Raw genomic sequence first — 12,481 nt, forward strand, 5'->3', positions numbered from 1 at the left:
AGAGAGAGAGAGAGAGGGGGGGGGGAAGAGAGAGGGACACGGTTTCACATGCGTGCATATATTTCAGCATCGGCTCGAAGCCGAAATCAGCTAGCGGCGAAAGAAGCGCGGCGCGATACGAGCGAGTTTGAAAATAAATCCCCGTCTTGCGTACGGAGCGCGATGTGAAAATATGAAACGTAAATAAGCCGAATATGCAAAGTGCTTCGAAATCGGTCTGTTGAATGTTTCCCCATCTCTTTCATTTTCAGACCGACGCGAAAATTTTATACAAATAACCTCGCGTGCGTTCACGCAGGAAGATTTCCTCCCCGAACGAATCGTCTCGCGAATCATTTAATAAAAAAATGTGAAAAATTTTTTCCAGCCGGAATTATATCTCTCGCCGTGTGTACGTGCGCATAACCAGATAAGAGAACAAGTTGTTGCGCAACATTGTGATATTTCGCACATACGAGTATCAATAGTACGTAAAAAAAAAACGATTACAGCATCTCACTCTGTTGTCGTGTAACAAAGATTTCAAGCGTAAATTCAGGGAATTCTATAGACAGCCAATTAATCCTGAAAAGATTGCACTAATCTTTAAACATCTTATCTAACAACGTTAGGAATAAAGATATAACGACGTTACGTAAAGACGTAAAGGCAAGGAAGAGTGACGTTTCTTCTACCCTCTTTTTGATAATCTCAAAGAATGGCGACGTCGAATACGAATTTCCCTATAAGAAGACCGTGCGAAGAGACATTGCAAAACGCGAGACATCGCTGCGAATGTATTTTTACATTCGCTTCCGACGCGCGTAAGCAGTTTTAAATTATAATAATTACAGTTCATTGTGACTCGATTCCGCTTTCGGCGATATAAATCCGGCTTTTTTTTATACGTGGTTCTTCGACGTTAACAGTATTTAAAACGCATGGCGGCGCGGTGTTTAGCACCAAAAGGGTCAATAACTCCTCGCGCACGTACGAGTGCCAAATGGTGCCCGTTACAGAAAGCGCCGGTTACGCAATCGCGTTGTGTGTGCCGTCTAAACGGCCGCGGAGAACAAAACAGTCAGCTGATCGGTCATTCATGCCGCGCGAACGCAGACTACATCCGTCGCATACGCGAGCGACACGTCGACGGCCTTCCGCGTTATTTTGGTTATCGAGATGCAAGGGGGAAACCGCTGACCAAATTCTTGTACACCAATGCCCAGTAGGCATTACTTTATCTCATTTTATCTTCTCTTATCTTTATAATGCTCCAGCAAGGCCCAATGCCCAAACTAATGCCCCAAAAATGCCTAGTAATGCCCAGTAATGCCCCAAATCTGTACACCACCCTCAGCTTCTTCGTTACGCGATAATGCGATAAAAATGCAACAACACCCCCCCCTCTCTAAAAATCAATTAGCGAATTATCACTGAAACTTGCCAGCAAATCAGTGACTATTCATTGTTCTCGGTAATAATCCACTGATTGACTTTTAGGGAGCAATGAACGCCTGTCTGTCGCAAAGGATCGGTAAATATTTCGGGGAGAAGCTGCAGTGCATCAGAATTGATGTAGAAAGAAATTAACGAGATATGAATGTTGAGAGATCCAAATTAAATTACAAATGTAATGTAAATTACAAACGTAACGTACACGTATATTATAGGATACCCTTGTTTGCTAAATTGCAAAGTTGCAACTTCGACGAAGGCGGCACGGCGCACTTACGTTTATATTAATATTTATATTAAATTAGGATCATATATTAGACATATGTTGGACATATAAGATCCGTATTCATATTCATATGTAGTCCGTGATTTATAGTTAAAGATCTGTTAAGTATTCAAGCTACTGTATATTCAAGTAAGATTACTTCGAATAAACTTTGAGCAGTGAAAGCGGAAATCTGAGCTCGCGCGGAGTTTCGTGCTGTCTGGGAAAATCGTGAAACTCGGTTGTAGCTTCAACGGGGGCTGCTAGGAATCGACTGTCAGGAGAGTTCGCTGAAATTTCAATGGAAATCGGAGCAAGTCGGTTGATATTCGCAAAAACAGCGCCGCGCCGGGACGAGGGAAGTTCGCGATATTTTCGAATGAAATTCGCGAAACGCGGAGTAAACAGGAACGTTGGGTGGGGAAAAAAAAATCGCCCGGATCCGCGCGTGCCATAGCTGAAGTTTTCGCGAAAAGATTACAAGAATATAATTATATATTTATCCTGCTCGGCGAAACTTGGAATTAAAACTTGGAATCTAAAACTTGGAATTAAAACTTCATTTAAAAGTCTCCAATTAAAACTTGGAATTAAAACTGACAAGCACAAGAGGGGGGAAGGGGGGAGGGGAAGAAGGGCGAAACGCCCACGATCACCGTGCTTTTCTGTTTCTTCGTCGAGTAATAACCCGCGCGGCTAACTACCGCGCAATCAGTGCGGTAGAGCGAAGAGCCCGCGAAGTTGACTCGCGCCACTCATATGTGGAAGGAACACGGTGTTCCCGACGAGCTCCCGTGACCCACTGTGTGTGTATCATTTACACAGGCAGTCATTCACGTCGGTCGAGAACGCGCAACGTTAATCCGGCGCGTACGGCAGAGAACCGTGGACGTAAATGGCGTCAGCGGGGCGGTCGAGTTTCTACGTTATTTCGGTCGTTACCCGCCATGCGAGTGTAACGTCACCGACGGCGTGTTTGCACGACGCTACCCCAACCGTGTCTCGTGGAAGCCGCGAGATCCGCGAAGGAATTGGGTTGACTCGACCGAAGTTAGACCGCGCGCTCGCGCGAATTAATAATGATAGCAGGTTGAATTAAGGCAAAGTTATTATTGCATTCGAATGGCGGGTGAGGGTGAGAAAGGAAATCAGATCGAGCAAGCGAGATCCACGTGCAATCGATAATTTTAACGTCCGCCCTGGATCAAGTGTCTACGTCCTTGAAGAACTTGCCGAAGAACTACGGAACTTGGCACGAACTTTGAGAGTGTCTACTGGGTCCCGGCAGGTTTGCGAACGAAAGTACGAAAGGAGCGGGATAACAAATGTAAGATTGATGCGTAAGGCTCATCATCCTCGGAATGGCTTTACAGGTGAAATTTATCATAATCACGCGCGAGGTTCTCCCTTTCTTTCCCCAACTAGTTCCTGCACTCTACCTGCTCGTACAGAACAGAGAGAGTGAGTGAGTGAGTGAGTGAGAGAGAGAGAGAGAGAGAGAGAGAGAGAGAAATATGTCGATACTATGTTATTATAAAATTTTCTAAAATATAATTTTTCTATGAGAAACTTCGCAAATAAAAAACGTCAGTAAAAAAGTTCACTAATTGTTTAATAATGTTTTAAAAAATTGCTTTCACTTGTCCCGCGCATTGTGTATCTCCCCCTTTGTGTGGTAATCCATAAATATGTGAAAATTAAAATTTCATTTCGCGGCAAAAAGCGAAATCCTTTTTGGAAACTATTTTGCCCGGTTACAATTCCTCTCGCGACCGGTCAGCCGGTGAAAAGCGGCGTAATTTGCAAAAAAAAAACAGCCGCAATTCGATATATTATAAATATAATCGTAACGAATGTAGTACGCAGTTTAACCAGCTTTTGCCTCTCGGGTTCTGCGCCACGCAAAGAACTCGGGGGGGGGGGGGGGAGAGGCTGCGGCATAATCGTCTTACACGCTGCACGATTCCCACGGGCGTCGCTTTGAAGCGTAAACGGCCGAAAAAACGCTGAAAAAGACAACAACTGGCCGCGAACAAAGCCGAATGCGCACCGCAACGATGTCTTTCCCCTCGCCCGTACCTTAGCCGATGCAAATGCACGTGCCCCCGCCATTTTTTCTTTCTTTTTTTCACATCGCGCGCGCGGTGCACCTCCGCGAGCACAAGCCAATGCGGCAAGTCTGGAGCAAGTTAATTTTCAAGCTACGTCGATGCACACTGCAGCCCCGGATCCTTTGATGCACTTTGATCCTTGACGCTGAAATATCGCTGTGCAAAAAGGGCGGATGGAACAGTAGTTTATCGATCGGGCGACAAGGTTAATGTATCGCCGGTGTCTACGCCCGTGTGTGCTCCAGCAAAATATTTATGACATTCATTTTCGAAAAAGGAACGCAACCGTACGCTTGTTACGCCGTGTGTGTAGACGGATGCGCGAGCGCGTATAATTGAAAATACGCTGTTACGAATTCCCTTTAAACCAAATACCCTCGATCGCGTTTGCTGTTTTTTGTTTTCCGCGACGTCTGTTGTTGTCGAATGCGATAAACGCCCGGTATCGTTCGCAAACAGGTAAAATTAATTATTGGGAGGCACGGGGAATTATAAACAATCTGATTTATCCTCCCGTCATTATTGCGTTTGATCGTGTTATTGATTTCGCGTCAATATCCCGTTCCTAGGACATTTCGGCGAATGCTGTTGCGTTCAATTGTTCTACCTGCTTTCGGAATTAATTTCATTTTATCCCGTCAAAAGTTGTAATCAACAAAGACGATGTACACGCTGCGTATTTCTTATTTTACTCGTGCCCTTTAAAAAATCATGTTTGTTACCTTCTTTGGTAACTTACCTTACAAGGGAACGGTCGGAAGTGTCCCTCACCGATTTCGATGCGCTTCGGATATGTTGTAGAGCATAAAAAAATATTAGACTCGTATTTTTTTAGCGGTTTTTCTCGATTTTTAGGGGGTGAAACAGCTCCTCGAAAATAACGGATTTTTTCCAGCTTTTATGAATATCTTCGAAACTACAAGGTTTATGAAAAAATGTTTTAGACAAACGTTTTGTTGTTTTTCATAGTTTTCACAATGGCGTAATCACATTTTTCAAAGAAGTCAAATTTTTAACTTTACCCCCAACCCGCCATTGTTTTTAAAAAATAAAAAATGTTTTCAACGCGGTAATTTAAGAGCATTAACTTTTGTCTAAAACGTTTTATTTTCGCAGATATTCATAAAAAATGCAAAAAAATCCGTTGTTTTCGAGGGGCTGTTTCATCCCCTAAACGTCGAGAAAAGCCGCTAAAAAATACGGGTATAATATTTTTGTATGCTCTACAACATATCCGAAACGCATCGAAATCGGTGAGGGACACTTCCGACCTACCGTTCCCCTGTTAGTCGATATAATTTTTGATCGAAGTAACGTATGAACTTTGTAAAATTGCCGAACCGTTCGTTCGCAGTGCCGGCTATCGAAGATGAGTAGTTTGCGAGGCCGAGCATCTGGCTACCAATCACCACGGCCATTTGGCAACACATGCGCCCGGACAAGATCACGCTAACCAGTACACGCTGCGAAGGGTTCGTAGGTTTTAACGCGGTCGGAAGATTGTCCGGCCCTCGAGTAACGGCCGGGGCCGCACGAGAAATCACGGCGGAGACAGGACGAAGCCAAAGAGCGCCGCAATTGCGGAGGGAGGAGGGTAGTTAAGACCTGATTTATTTGGCAATTTGGCGCGAGTTCCCGTAACCGCGGCTTTTCGAAAAGTTAGTGAATTCTTTCGGGTCACTTCTCAACTGGGACAGCCGCCAGACTATCGCGACGTTTCATCCGCTTATGGCACTTTGCGCGCTACTTGTTGTCGCGAGCAGGAAAGAATCGTCGAATTGCAGCCCACCGTCGACACACCTGCGGGACGTTCCACTCGGCTAAGATCTCTATGTTATCTCGAGGGGAAAAAAGGCTGAAGGACTGTAAATGAAACGGAACTATCTCCGGGACTGGTACGAAAAATTCTTGTAACGTAAAAATTAAGTGCAAAAGATCATCGAGTGCATTTTCGCCCTCTTTTTCCCCCTTGCCTCTCCTACCATATTGCTTTTTGCAATAGTGAAATACGACGTCGCAATACGCATCCGACCGATGCGATCGTCTCTCTCTCGTGACAAAAGGTTATTAAATGTCACGGGGTTTTCCTACGGTCGGAAAACTCGGGCGGGCAGGTAAACTACTCGCGGATCTTGTTATATATCACGAGCGGAATTGGGTTGGTCTAGAGAGGAACGATCGTCGGTATGGGAATAGAGAGAGAGCCGTGCGATGCCGATGCATATTTCACGGCGATCCTTAATTTCGCGGATCCCTCATACTCACCCATACAAATCGCTGCCCTTAAAGGGGAGAGGAACTTCTCCGCGGGCACTTCCGTCACCGACTCAACATTGAAAAACCTGGGGCGGAGGTAATCTTCGATTATAATTTCGCGTTTCAGCGGGAGATCATCCTTTATGTTCCGGGAAAGTTAAAGTTAAACGAGTCAGCGTTATGCAAATAAAAGCGGGCAACTTTTTCCACAGAGCGCAGCGGAGATTTCTCCGTGAAGGTAGATACGGCGCGGCGATGTAAACGAAAGCGAGAACGCGCGTTTGCAAGCGGACGACTTATCAGAAATTAATGTACCGAGCTCCATCGGCGAAAGAAACGTGATTAAACTTTCATGTAAAACTCGCAAGGTTCGCCGGAGCAGCGATTCGCAGTTGGAGAAAATGAGCCGCAAGAAGCTACGGCGAAGAAAGAAGCGGCGGATCAAAATCCCGTGGTACTTGGAACGATGCCACGTATTATCGATGATCGAGAGATCGAACCGACGAAAAGAGCGGAGCGGAGCGCGTCGGCCGGGTCCTCCGATCGCAGTCATAAATCGTCGGGCAAAAAATTCGCTGAGACGAACGACGCCGAAAAACGCCGACCGTGAAAGGGCGATCGCGCGAGAAATAATAATTCGGCAAAATGGAATCGCTATTAAATGCAGCTACAACAATTTTTCGCGGATTTATGGCTGGGGTGAGGCGAGACGTCGAATATTCCCTCCAGAGTATTCAGCGTTGAAGCGAGCTATAAATTTCGCTGCGTAATAAATTAGCGGGCCAACTTGTAAATTCTTCGATTTATTAATTGTGAGAGTGGAAAGAATCCCGCGCGTCACAGATATCGGCGAACCGAGCGCGAAACGCGCGCTTTCTCGATTCTGTCGAGGGGTGAACCAAGGAGGTAACCATTAGATAAAATGTTGTCCCACCGATTACACGATTTCATCTGATTGCAAATAATCTCATCTAATTGCAAATCATTTTCTCATATGCACGTTTAAAAATAAGTTAAGATTGTAGTATTCGGTCATATGTTTTTTTGCTACCCACTTTTCCCACTAGTCCAGCCGTGGTCTTAACGAAAAGTAATTTTATATTTACTGATTATTGTTCCAAATTTGCGCGCAAAGGTGTATCGACGTTTCAACTCGCTGTTGTTCTAACAGCAACTACTTCAGTCTTATTATACGTTCAAACCCTGGCTGAGATGATACTTTTTCGCAGTAAATTTAGAATAAAATATTTAGACACTAACACCCTGTCACGGTCCTTTATTCCTTCAAATTTATTGTTTATCTTCTTTTATCTCTTTAGAATCTTTATAGTGCCTCAGCAAGGCCAAATAACACCCACTGATGCCCAAAAATGCCTACACGGAGAGTTTTCTCTTAAATATTGTCCCAACAATCACATAATTTTACTAGTAAAATGTGCACCAAGTATAATTACTAGTGAACAGTATGGTAAAATTTCCAAAAGCTCTCATAAACTTCTTGGAAATGCCGCGTTGTCTCACGATTACATAATTTTCAGGATAAACTTTAAAGGAAAATTCTCTCCGCGTTGCGACGCCTGGTAATGCCCGAAATTTGTACGCCGCAATGCCCCCAGCGGTTTACCTCTCGGATTCTGTCTTCGAACGTACATTTCTTCCTCGCGACTGTCCCGAAGGCAGCGACGGGAAACGTAATGATCCCGCGGTCCTTCCTGCAATGCGCAAGATACACTCGTTCGCGCGGAACGACAAAGGCGACTAGCTCGCGCGACGGGATCGATAACCAATATCCAGAGAAACTGGATCTCCTCGCGTGGAGGACCCTCCTTTTCGCGTACAGGTAGGTTATACCTGCGGCAAACCTTCTCGTTGCCTTGCCCGCGCACGTACGATATTATAGGCGTGCATTAGCCGCGCGACGGATATACTTGCACCCCGTCATCATAATCCGATGCACGCGGAGCGCGCGTAGGCGTTCCATTTTCGTAACTTTGCATACATCGCACACGCTCCGCGCGAGCGATTTTTAACGCGCGATCGAGCCGGCGCGCCGAACTCGCGTCAGGAATTGCGCCGCGCACGGAGAAACCGTAATTTTACTCGCTGTTGCAGCGGCGGTAGAGGATAACGACCCTATCAGCGACGGGATACTTAATTAGAGAATCGCGCACGTGAATAAATCTCTCGCGAGAAAATACACGAACCTAATTGGCGACGGATAACATCTCTCGTAACTTGGAATCGATGTCGCTCGCCGCGCTACCCGCCTGGCAAGAAAGGGGGGCCCGGGATCACCCGCAATAAATTAAAGGCGCGTGGAAGAAAGGGTAAAAGGAAGCACGGTTTCGCGATAATCGAGGGAGGGCTGGAAAGAGACCGCGCTCGGGGCCGTATTTTATGACGAGGCGAACGAAGGCATAACGCGAGGAGGCAGAGAGAAGCGAGAAAGAGGTGGGCCGGAAGGGCCGAGCGAGCAAAAAGGGACCGCGGTGTAATTATACGGGTGCGATGATACCCGCGGTACGAAAGGTCTGCTCGAAAAGCAAAAGTAATCGGCCGAATCGATAAGCGGACGTGGAAACTCTCTCCCTCCGCGGCGACCGTATCGCGCTCCACGCTTTTTCCTCGCGCCTTCCCTTTTGTTCACTCCTCTCTCCTTCCCTCCCACCCCCCGCCTCGCGCGACTCTGTATTCTGAATTCAATCCGGTGTACGGACCGAGAAAATTCCGGTCATATTCGCGCCGAACGGCTTCGCGTTCCGCCCTGAAAGCGAAACCTCTTAATACCGCGCGGAGGTGAGAGGTCGCCGAGGATTTTTCGCCGATTTTTTTAATTAAATGCGAGTCCTGAACATAGGGCGGTTCGATGGCATTATTAGTTTTGTTATTCTCGACTAGCGAATGACAACCAGACTAATGGAAACGTCAAAGGACACGCTGCAGCGTCGAATTCTCCCCGAACTCGGTTTTTTTTGTTTTTCGAGCAAGGAAATCGACGAATTATTTTAGGCAAGACTTTCAAGATGCACTTCCACCGCCGACCGCGCTTGTGCACGATTTCGCGCACGATATCGCGATAATTGATATCGTTTTACAATATTACATGCGTTTTACAATATGAAAACCCACTTTGCTGCGAAAATATTTCGAGTTGCGAGAAAAATTATTTCAAAACGGGGGAAAATTTTTTTTTTTTTTTCGATGAAACTACGTTCCGACCGTTTCAATTTTATCTATACCGTTAGCACGATATTAATACGCACACTTACAAAAAACAACGCTTTGTTTTTTCCCCCCCCCCCCAAATTATATCTCGATCGTGAAATATAAGGGAATTTTGACAACGGAAAATCTGACGATAATTAAACCACCAAATTTCCGGATTTCGCCGAAGGCAGTTCTCCATTTCCGCATGTCGGCAGACGGCTGACCCATTCCCTCCCTCCTACCCCCTTCCCCTTGAACCGTGATTAACGAAATCACGATGCCGTTCATTAGGAAGATCCGGCGAAACTATTTCTCTGAGGTTTCGTGCCGCCCGGTGGCTGCACCGGGGATTTCATCGTGATGCAGTTTCGAGCTCACCCCCCCGGGCGACTGCAGCAACGGAGAAACGAGCGGACAATGCACACGTAGTTTCGTGCTCTCCGATTCTGCGACCGCGGTTCCAAAGGGACTGTTTAAGTCCCGTCATTAAGCTCGTAAGCACGGTTCTAATGCCAGGACACAAAGACGGGAAACGTACAACAGAAACCAAAGCGGGGAGAGCAAGCTGACGGTACAGCCCGGGGAAATCAGGAAACTACGTCGCGCACGTGCATAATTGGCTGCATCGTCGCTGTAATCTTTTATTACGAGTCAAAGTGGAAGGAGACCGAAATTTGATAGCAAGTGTCCTCCGTCCCGAGGACAAATCTCGATCCCCTGTCCAAAACGAAAGAACAAAGATACTCTTCTCCATCCTGATATATCAAGGAGTCCGCCCGTAGCGACACTTGAAAAGTTAAACGTGCGTACATTTGATCTCGACTTCATTTCCGCTACTGTTTTCCCGAGCTGTTATTCAAAATTGCACTAGAAACGGCGCGGCTTAAGTGCGAATAAAGTGTCGGTTGCCCTAAGATTGGAGAAGACGGTCGCGCGCTGATGGTAAATCATGGTCGTTAGAGGCGCCCAGTCGGGTCTGTTAACAATGCAACAACAACCGTTAACTCGAAATACGTGTTACAAAGTAGGTTAACTGTGGTGGATAGTGCAGCTCGTGTATATACGCGGTCGACATCCTCGCGTTTCCAGATAACCAAAACGATACACAATATCTGAATGTTCCTAATTATAACGACTATTTCTCCGTGCGCAACGACGACCTTCCGATAAGAGGACCGTTTTACGGGCGGCACAGATAAGAGCCATCATGGTGACGCTTCGTTCCGATAAAAATGGTAAGCAGATGCAAGCCCGGCAAAGAGAGAGACAGAGAGACTCGTGTTTTTCGCACCGGATAATTAATATGTCGAGCGTAACATATACATTTAAGCGACCGCTTTATTATTTTGCCTATTTTCGTAACGAGCCATTAAGCTGAATTATCGAACGAGATAACCGCCCGATTGTATTTGCCGCATTAATGGACCCATTAAGGAGATTCGATATTAAAACTATTTCCCGGTAAAATTACACGACGGTCAAATGACTCAGAGCCGCCAAATTATCCCGCGGTGCAATTACCACCGTTGGCTGGCCGACTGGCTCTCTCTCTCCCCTCTCTCTCTCTCTCTCGATTAGGTTTCTGTTAGAATTCCGCTAAGTTCGGGCGAGCTAGGGCTCCGTTAGAGAAGTGGGTTACAACAAAGTTACTCTCAATTAAATCTGGCACGATTTTCAGTAGCGCGGGAGAGCCTCGGCTAAATTGAATTCTATGTTTGAACATTAGTCGTCTTATACGTGCTCTTAATTAACGCTTGTAGTCGATGTAACTTCCAGCGCGGGATAAAGAGACGCCCTAATGACGGGGCACGTGCTTAGATCGTGTTATTAAATTGAAGCTACTCCAATTATACGAGATATCTGATCTAATAAAATGCCGGAAGCAAACATCTCGGAGGGTCGCGCGTTTGAAAATAATGTTTTAAATAGTGTATTAAAAACGTACAGGCAGAAAAGAGACATCGTTTGCATTCACTCAATCAATACCTTTTTAAAAGCGATATCCGCGATGTTATACAATGGTGCGTTAAAAACAGATGTTCGCTACCGTAGCTAATCACGATTTGCTAAAAACGCTTTGCTGCCATAACTATTAATTTCTACGCCACAGCAAACGGTTTGCCGCCGGCGCATCTACTGCAATAGGCACAGTAGCAAAATATTAGCTGTCGCAACCAAATATTTGCTGTCCATATTTTACAACTGAAATTTAGTTACCGCACTTTTATTTTCCCCCGCGTGCTACGCGCGCCGAGCTTTTAGCGAAAGATTTTCCGTCCGACGGTGAAAATCACTTGCGACGTGGCGCATCGTTCCCGGATGGAAAATCGAAAGTGTGTACCGCATTACCCCAAAAGTCACCCCCGTCGCCGTTGCACGACGAGCGCAACACGAACATCCTCGCCGGGTGCCGGCTCTTCCAACCGCGTTCGCCTCGAAATGGTAGCTTTGTGGCGTGACTCGCGGCTGTAAATCAGTATCCGCACCCGCCCTACGGCGTAACCGCCATCGTAATCCCTTCACCCCGGAACGTTATAAATGCCGCCGTACTTCCTATGCACGCCGCGCGCAATAACGTGACGTCGACGGACGGCGTCGCGGCGCGTCGTTTCGTCGTCAACGTTAGCCTGGCACATTTGATTCCGAGCTCGGAGAGCGAATTTCCCCACTCGAGGGCCAAACGTCACTCCCCACTGCGTTCTTCTAATCGTTCAGTTTCGAATCGAGCGGCAATCGGTCTTGAAATTTTATCGAACCGACGTTTCGGCGATAATGTGTAGTATTTCTGCGCGCCGATTTTTCTCACGCGCGACGGTTCACGGCGCGACTCCACGAGGCTTCGCGAGCGGGGGAATTCGCGGCGTTCCGCCGTCACGTCACGTAAGTTTTCGAGCCGGGTAAATGCATCCTCGCGAATATGACGTCTTCCTCGGACGCGCGGCGCCCTCGCCGCGGAAAGCTGATACGCGTCCGTGGCGTGCGCGCGGCTTCATCGTCGATTATATTTTTCTCCATTCTATTCCGCGCCGGTATTACGGGCGTTACGCTCCACTGTAATTTCTGTGTGCACCGCTTTATTTATGACCCGGACCGCGCGGCCGCCGACTGCACGACCTTAGCGCACGCAGAGGCAGAAGAAGGGAGAGAGACAAAGGGAGAGAAAGAGAGGGTGGAGAAACCGTTTCGCTGTCCCTGTTCAACGCCGGCA

General features: G+C 46.8%; 1 protein-coding gene across 2 annotated transcripts in view; it reads right to left on the reverse strand.

Annotated features, from left to right (window-relative positions):
* Positions 1-12,481, reverse strand: part of LOC105560297 (alpha-mannosidase 2) — a 163,878-nt gene that overhangs the window by 112,348 nt on the left and 39,049 nt on the right. The window lies entirely within an intron of this gene.

The sequence above is a fragment of the Vollenhovia emeryi genome, unplaced genomic scaffold, assembly GCF_000949405.1.
Source record: "Vollenhovia emeryi isolate VEMERY1.0 unplaced genomic scaffold, V.emery_V1.0 DF939234.1, whole genome shotgun sequence".
NCBI classification, from domain to species: Eukaryota; Metazoa; Arthropoda; class Insecta; order Hymenoptera; family Formicidae; genus Vollenhovia; species Vollenhovia emeryi.